This window comes from Eutrema salsugineum, unplaced genomic scaffold (genome assembly GCF_000478725.1).
Source record: "Eutrema salsugineum unplaced genomic scaffold, Eutsalg1_0 scaffold_14, whole genome shotgun sequence".
Classification (NCBI taxonomy): domain Eukaryota; kingdom Viridiplantae; phylum Streptophyta; class Magnoliopsida; order Brassicales; family Brassicaceae; genus Eutrema; species Eutrema salsugineum.
Window position 1 is genome coordinate 736,086 of NW_006256877.1, and position 8,782 is coordinate 744,867.

The 8,782-nt window shown below is 38.7% G+C and overlaps 1 protein-coding gene and 1 non-coding gene across 2 annotated transcripts in view; both read left to right on the top strand.

Moving 5' to 3' along the window:
* LOC112088551 overlaps positions 1-8,782 on the top strand; it is a 58,868-nt gene that overhangs the window by 35,475 nt on the left and 14,611 nt on the right. The window lies entirely within an intron of this gene.
* LOC112088721 lies at positions 8,123-8,230 on the top strand. Its single transcript, XR_002900665.1, has one exon. It is a non-coding gene; the product is annotated as a small nucleolar RNA R71 (small nucleolar RNA).

An 8,782-nucleotide genomic window follows, 5' to 3' on the forward strand; every position in this document is an offset into this window, starting at 1 on the left:
TTCATGATTTAGGACTAGACTAGGCGGTAGCTAAGCACATTTGAAACGAAGTACCCCAGAGGAATTTGAATGATTTCGATTTAGATGAAGGGATACACTAGCTCTGTTTTATTTGGACTTAATTTGGACTTAATTTTCTCATTGAAGCATTAGACCAGGGAAACGAATCATACATTCAGGACTCCTTTATCCTTTTACCACTCTCTCTTGATCCTGAATGGCTAGTTCATCTTTAGCTAGTTCCCCACCTTAACCAATCCTCTTTCAAACCACATGCACTCTTGTTTTCTATTGTCTTATATGCAGATAAGTGCAAAAACGTTGGAGAGAAAGAGGAACGACGCAGTTTTCAGTCACCAAGGACGGAGACCTGCGATTTGCCGAAAAAGTTTCCGAAAGGATTCAACACAAGAGGAAGCTCAGTTTGCCTTAGAAAAACCTCAAATTTTGGTACAATCTCGTCCTCTAGTCTCTCTCTCTTTTAAAGGCATTTCCTATTCTAAAAATAATAAAAAAAAAAAAAATAATAATAATAATAATAATAATAAAAAAATCCGAAAATAAGAAAAGAAAGGAAATAAAAGCCTTAGGGAGTCTAGAGAGGTCGAATTTTAAGTCCCAAGGCAACTGGTGTTCGATTTTATGGAGTTTTAGAGATTGTTTTCTGATTCCCGGAAAGAATCTAAGTCTGGGGGAACAGCTGTTTACAACAAAGGAGGAAGGATTAGGCAACAACATTTGGCAAGAAAAAGTGACTGAAAACTGTGGTCATCAACAGGTCCTTATTTCTCTTGCGGTTTTGCATATTATCTTGCATCCTCCAGATCTTCAGGTAACCCGAAACACTTTAACTCCACCACTTAAATAGCCGTTTAATGCCAAACGCCGTCTACCCTGGATGATGTCTTTAATGAGAACTCACTATTGAACTTAATGAAATGTAGAGAGCTAGTTGACTGGAATCAAGATTTAGATTGTTTAAGTTTTGCATGACGGAAAAAGTGGACTAGTATCTCTTGTGCATTGATGAGAATTTTCTAGACTAAGTTGTGGATTGATGCACTATCTTTGGTCCTAGTTTAGGAGTTCATGTCTATGAGATTTGTGCATTCCCTATTTTTGTTTTCACTTAACCAGTTTAAGCTTTTGCTTTGATTGATCTGGGCTTTAATTAAGTCGTCGGGAAATTGAACGACCAAAGTCCGCGGTCGCGGTGGCTCTACCCGCGGGAAAAGGGGTGTTTGCCGCGGTCCCGGCACATGCTCTCTTCCGGAACTGCATTTTCTGTCATTCTTGCATCGGGAGTATCTGAAGATCTAACCGTTGGATTGTCTCCAAACCAAGTGCATTAGAAAGCTGGTTGGATGCTCTATGTTGTCTCAAATTTTGGGGGTGATCAGACGGCAAGAAAGTCTTCATCGCTTGTTATACTTCTGACGGTCTGCATTTATCCAAAATTGCTCATTTGTTCCAAATTGCATATCTTTTGCCCAAGTTTCCTGTAAAGTCTTTTGAAACTCTAAAAGTGGTCAAAATACGGTGTTATCAACTCCCCTAGACTTACCTTTTTGTTTGTCCTCAAACAAACTTAAGTCAGGAAAGAAATTTTTGAAAAATCGCAGGAACTAAACAATATCTCAGTGACCGTCCTTCTAAACCATAACTTATCGTGAAACATCTATTTGGATCTAGTCTAGAAAATTCTCACCAAAATACAAGCAAACTAGTCCGTTAATCCGTCATGCGAAAATCTACACACTTAGATCTAACTTCCTGTCAACTAGCTCTCTACATTCATTAAATATTTTGTGAGTTCTCATCAAAGACATTATTCAGGGTAGACGGCGTTTGGCATTAAGGCTATTTAAGTGGTGGAGCTTAGGTGTTTAGGGTTACCTGAAGAATATGGAGGATGCAAGATAATATGCAAAACCGCAAGAGAAATAAGGACCTGTTGATGACCACAGTTTTCAGTCACTTCTTCTTGCCAAATGTTGCTGCATAATCTTCCTCCTTTGTTGTAAACAGCTGTTCCCCCAGACTTAGATTTTTTCCGGGAATCACAAAGATAATCTCCAAAACTCCATATAATCAGATCAAGCTTGCCTAAAGTATAAAATACGATCCTCCTAGACTCTCTAAGGTTTTAATTTCCTTTCCTTTCATATTTTTCTTTTCTTTTTCGTTTTTTTTTTTTTTTTTGAAAGAGGAAATAACTATTTATAGAGAGAGAGTCTAAGGGACGAAATTGTACCAAGATTTTGAAGTTTTTCTAAGGCAAACTGAGTTTTCTCCTTTTGTTGAATCATTCCAATAAAGTCGCAGGCCTTCGTCTTCAGTGACTGAAAACCGCATTGATCCTCTTTCTCTCTGACGTTTTTGCACATATCTGCATATAGAACAATGAAAAACAAGAATGCATGTGGTTTGAAAGAGGTTAGGTTTGGTGGGGAACTAGCTAAAGATAAACTAGCCATTCAGGATCAACAAAGAGTGGTAAAAGGATAAAGGAGTCCTGAATGTATGATTCGTTTCCCTGATTTAACACTTTAATGAGAGGATTAAGTCAAAATTAAGTCCAGATAAAATGAGGTAGTATATCCTGTCAAAAAGAATCTCCATGAATAGAAATCCTCTAGTGGGATTTTGTAATGCAAGTATTCTAGCTACCGCCTAGTCTAGGAAATAGCGTAGAAGCACACTGGTCTAATTCATCATAGTAATGTTTACTGTGTTCCTGGTTTGAAAACTTTTTGAAAGACATGTTTTTTTTTTTTTTTTTTTTGAAAACGATTTTTAAAAATTGTATGAAAAACTTTTTGAAAAAATTTACGTGTCCAAAACAAACTCAAAACAAATCAAATTTCATTAGTAATGGATGAACATCCTCCCCCAGACTTAATTCACACTGTCCTCAGTGTGATAAATCTTGGAAAGAATGGTAAAGAATATAGAAAAGTTGAAATGTTTAAGTGAACTTATCGTGCTAGAGAGTGCTGCTCGTCTTTTGTATTTGTTCTTCTTTATTGAAAACCTGTAATTAAATGAAACAGAAACAAAGCAATGGAAATAGAAAATAAAGGTCAAAAGGGAAATAGATAAAATACCAAGTGGGTTGCCTCCCACTAAGCGCTTGTTTCAAGTCATTAGCTTGACATTGTTGCTCGATTAGAATTAACCGGGGTCGTGACACTCTTTGGTCTCATCATTGGCCGATGATGGATCAATCAAAAACATCACTTCTCTTTCGTCTTCGGTTTCTTCAGCCAGATATGGCTTTACACGCTGTCCATTCACTGTAAATGAGTTTCCGCTTCTGTCCCATAGGACTATGGCTTCGTATGGCTTGACTTCCTTTATCTTGAAGGGTCCTGACCATCTTGATCGTAATTTTCCTGGAAAAAGCTTAAGACGAGAATTGAAAAGAAGTACCTTATCGTTAGGAGCAAAAGTTCTATGAATAATCTTCTTATCATGATATGCTTTAGTCTTCTCCTTATAGATCTTCGAGTTTTCGTAAGCATTGTGTCGGATTTCTTCTAACTCGTGAAGTTGAAGTAGTCTTCTTTCTCCAGCTGTTTTCAGATTCATGTTCATCTCCTTGATAACCCATTGCGCCTTATACTCGAGTTCTACTGGAAGGTGACATGCTTTTCCATAAACTAGGTTGAATGGTGTTGTTCCTAATGGCGCCTTGAATGCTGTTCGATATGCCCATAATGCGTCGTCAAGCTTGGTAGACCAATCCTTGCGATGAACTGCAGTAGTTTTCTGCAAAATCGACTTGATTTCTCTGTTTGAGATTTCCACTTGACCGCTGGTTTGGGGATGGTATGGGGAAGCAACTTTATGTGTAACTCCATTCTTTCTAAGAAGATTCTCGAAAACTCTGTTGATGAAATGTGATCCTCCGTCGCTTATCACAATTCTAGGAACTCCAAAACGCGGGAATATAACAGATTTAAACAGCTTCATGACAACTTTTGCATCATTGCTGGGACTAGCGACTGCTTCTACCCACTTAGAGACGTAGTCTACTGCTACTAAGATGTATTGGTTTCCAAAAGAAGTAGGAAAGGGTCCCATAAAATCTATTCCCCAGACATCAAAAATTTCGACTTCGAGAATAAAATTTTGAGGCATCTCATTCCTTTTACTTATGTTGCCCATCCTTTGGCATTTATCGCATCGCGAGATATAAGCTTGAGTATCTTTGAACAAAGTAGGCCACCAAAAACCAGCTTGCAAGATATTTGAAGCGGTTTTGAATGTTGCAAAATGTCCTGCGTAAGACGAGCTATGGCATCCGAATAAAATTCCTTCCATCTCTTCTTCAGCCATGCATCTTCGGAATAACCCATCAGCACATCTCTTATAGAGATAGGGTTCATCCCAAAAATAATGTCTTACGTCTTTCAGAAACATTTTCTTTCTATATTCAAAGAATTGTGGTGGTTCTACATCAGCTACTAGGTAATTCGCTATGTGCCTAAACCATGGGGTGTTGAAAGCATCTGCCCTTCGCATTAGAGGACATTGTGGTGCGGTATTGGCATTGGGGGTAGTATCTATTGCATAGATGTTTTCTTCAGGCAAACTGTCGTTTAGAGGCAATCTTTCTTCAACTCGAATTCGTGAAAGATGGTCTGCAACTCCATTTTCTGCTCCTTTCCGATCTCGAATTACGATATCGAATTCTTGCAGTAAGAGGATCCATCTTATCAACCGAGGTTTAGCGTCTTTCTTAGACATTAAATACTTGATTGCAGCATGATCAGTATGAACTATAACCTTAGATCCTACGAGATAAGAATGGAATTTCTCAAATGCAAATACGACAGCTAGAAGTTCTTTCTCTGTTGTAGCATAATTGCATTGAGTTTCGTCTAGAGTTCTGCTTGCGTAGTAGATTACGTGCAGTTTCTTATCTTTTCATTGGCCAAGCACTGCTCCGACTGCATAGCCACTTGCATCGCACATGATTTCGAATGGGAGTTCCCAATCAGGTGCTTGCACGACAGGGGGGGGAGACAAGAGCTTGTTTGATCTTATGAAACGCGGCTAAGCATTCATCATCGAACTCAAAGTTCGTTTCCTTGCAAAGCAAACGCGTAAGAGGTCTAGCTATTTGAGAAAAATCTTTTATGAATCGCTTATAGAATCCTGCGTGTCCTAAGAAACTACATATTCCTTTTACGTTTGTGGGAGGTTGTAGGCAGGTCATGACTTCGATTTTAGCTTTGTCAACTTCAATTCCTTTTCCCCAAATTCTGTGCCCAAGCACGATTCCGTCTTGTACCATGAAGTGACATTTTTCCCAATTCAATACTAAGTGCTTATCTTCACATCTTTGCAGAACTTTACCAAGGTTGCCTAAGCATTTTTCAAAGGAAGATCCATAGACAAAGAAATCGTCCATGAACACTTCCATGAAATCCTCAATAAAATCTGTGAAGATCGACATCATGCACCGTTGGAAGGTAGCAGGTGCATTACACAATCCAAAAGGCATACGTCGGTAAGCGAACGTGCCATATGGACAAGTGAATGTCGTTTTTTCTTGATCCTCCAGTCGAATAGGAATTTGGAAGAATCCGGAGTATCCATCAAGGAAGCAATAGTAGGGGTAGCTAATCTTTCTAGCATTTGATCTATGAATGGAAGCGGAAAATGATCTTTCCTAGTTGCTGCATTCAGTTTCCGGTAATCGATACACATACGATGTCCAGTTACTGTTCTTGTAGCGATCATTTCATCTTTATCATTTTTAATGACAGTGACTCCTCCTTTCTTCGGAACAACATGAACTGGGCTAACCCAAGTGCTATCTGAGATAGGAAAGATTATTCCAGCTTCTAAAAGCTTCATAATCTCCTTCTTGACAACATCCATGAGATTAGGGTTCAGTCTCCTTTGACTTTCGATTGAGTTTTTAGCATTATCCTCTAGATTTATCTTGTGCATACAAAGATCTGGGGAGATTCCAGGTATATCATCAAGTGTATATCCTAAGGCTTTTCTATGCTTTCTCAGCTCAGTCAACAGCATTGTGGTTTCTTCTTCCGTCAAACCAGAGTTTATAATGACAGGATAAGTTGAATTTGGTCCAAGGAAAGCGTACTTAAGTCCGACGGGAAGAGGTTTAAGCTCGACTTTAGGGGCTTTAAGCTCGCTCCAAGGATCGTTAATTGCTGCAGCAGTGTCTTTAAGAGGTGGAGGAATGTTTGTTTGGTCCTTAAGATCTAGGTAGTTCAGAGGTTTCCTATAAGTTTCAGATTTATCAAGCATACGTGTGCACTGACTTGAAATTTCTTCAAGGAAATTGCGTTCATCTTTTGCGGGTGAAAGCGTGACACTTAAAGGGTCGTCTAGAAGCAGATCTTCATAGACTTCCTCAATAATTCCGTCTAACTCATCAACCCAACAAATTTTGCCATCTAAAGTTGGTTTATCGAAATTTTTGTTCATGTCAAATTGCATAACTGAACCGGCTAGATGAAGGTCGATTTTTCCTTCAGGAACATTGATTATGGCTCCGGCTGTAGATAAGAATGGTCTTCCAAGAATAAGGGGATCCTTAGGTTCTTTTTCTAGTTCTAGAACTACGAAATCTGTTGGTATGGAACATTTTTCGATTTCGACGGGAACATCTACTAAGATACCTACAGGTTGTCTAACGGAACGATCAGCTAGTACTAAAGAAATCTTAGTGGGCTTGAAATTGTGATGTCCTAAACGTTTTGCTAGATCCTAAATCACAGAGAGCACGCTCAAAAGCTACATCATTGATGGTGCATGGAGTACAAAACTTCCAGGATCGTTTTTCTTTTCAGGGATTCGGCTTTGCAGGATAGAACTACATTCATGGGTTATCATCATAACGCCTTCTTCAAGAGTTAAAGAAGTTTATAGAATACCCTTCATGTATTTTCTTAAAGCAGGAATCATAACACAAGCTTCTACGAAAGGTAATTTCACGTTTAATTGATCGATTAGCTCTTTCAGCTTAGCTTTTTCTTTCTCTTTCTTAGGGTCTCTTAAGGCTCTAGGATATGGAGGTTTAGGTTTGTAGACACGAGTTGGTGGAGGAGGAATCGGGTCTTCTCCAAGGATTTCCCGGGATGAATCTTCTCTTACTTCTTCTCCATCCTTTTCTCCTACCACTTCTTTTTCAACATCTTCATTCGTGATTCTTTCTTTTTCTTTCTTCTTTTTCTTACCCTTTTCCTCATCTACGGGATCTTTAGGAAATTTTGGCTCTTTGTAAGCTAATCCACTCCTAAGTGTGATAGCTTTCACATGATCGGAGGGATCTGCTTCACTTGAGCTTTCGAAAGAATTTTCACTTGGCTCCTCTTCAGATTTTTCTAAGTTTTTAGAATTAGTTTTGACCATTATGCTAAGGAGGGTATTGGAATCCTTCTGCATCTCTTTTAGTTCAGATCTAAGATCACTAATCTCTTGAGACATAGATTTTTCAACTTCTAGAATCTTTTTGTTTAGGTTTTCAGCTTCAGAAGAGGGAAAACTTGGATAGGAAACAGGATTAGATTGAATAGCCGAGATTGGTTCAGAAGGTGGTGTCCAGGCAAGTTCAGAAGGTGGTGTCCAGGCAAGTTCAGAAGACAATTTCCCGCGGTCAGGTGGTTCACGACCGCGGTGAAACACGTCTTGGCCGCGGTCAGCACAGCCACGACCGCGGTGAAAGATTGCTTGGCTGCGGTCCGAATGAATGGACCCGCGGTGATCAGAAACGAATGGAAAATCTTGAATTTGATAGACTTCTGCAGTGTTAGACATCCCTTGACCATAAGAATCCATTGGGTTGTCCCAGCCATCAAAGTTACACGTATTGTGTACCCTATTTGGTTGTTGCAATCCAAGATGACTCATTATGTGATGGAGACACTTTATAACTTCCGAAATTTTTTCTTTCTTCTCAGGAAGTGCAGAATTACCAAAGGTTACTTGATTTCGGATGCTGTTTCCTAAATTTTTAATGAAAACGTGAGAATCTTCTACAGATCTAGTTGTGAAATCTCCATTACTTGCTATATCAAAAGAGTGTCTTAACTCTGGAGTTATGCCGCGATAGAAGATACTTAGCAGGTATTCCTCGGCATATCCATGGTGTGGACAATCTCTTTGGTATTCCCTAAATCTTTCCCAAGTATCTAAAAGATCTTCATCTTCTTTTTGTTTAAAAGTTCTTATCTTCTTTCTTAAGAGATTTGAACGATTTCTAGTGTAAAAACAATTTAGGAAAGCAGTTTTACACGCTGCCCACGTTTTTAGTGAAGCAGGTGGCAAAGATTTTAGCCATTTGCTGGCCTTATCTCTAAGAGAGAATGGGAAAAGACTACACTTGTGGTAATCCCCATTTGCTGTAATGGTTGCACATAATTCTTCGAACGTCTCGATATGGTCTATCCGATTTTTGAATGAATAACCAGAGAATTGATTTTGTTGAACTAAATGGATATGGGGTATGATAACACCGTATTTTGACCACTTTTATGGATCGTTTTGAAATACTTTTTCTATGTTTTTAATTGCTTTTAAGTACTTTTATCACGTTTTTCTAGTATTTGTAGTTCCAAGACTCTTTTCAGGTAACTTAGGGAAAAGCTTAACAAAATGGATAGAAAACCAGATTTCAGCTTTCGAAAGAATATTCACTTGGCTCCTCTTCAGAATTTTCTAAGTTTTTAGAATTAGTTTTGACCATTATGCTAAGGAGGGTGGATAATATTACTTGACATCTTCTGCATCTCTTTTAGTT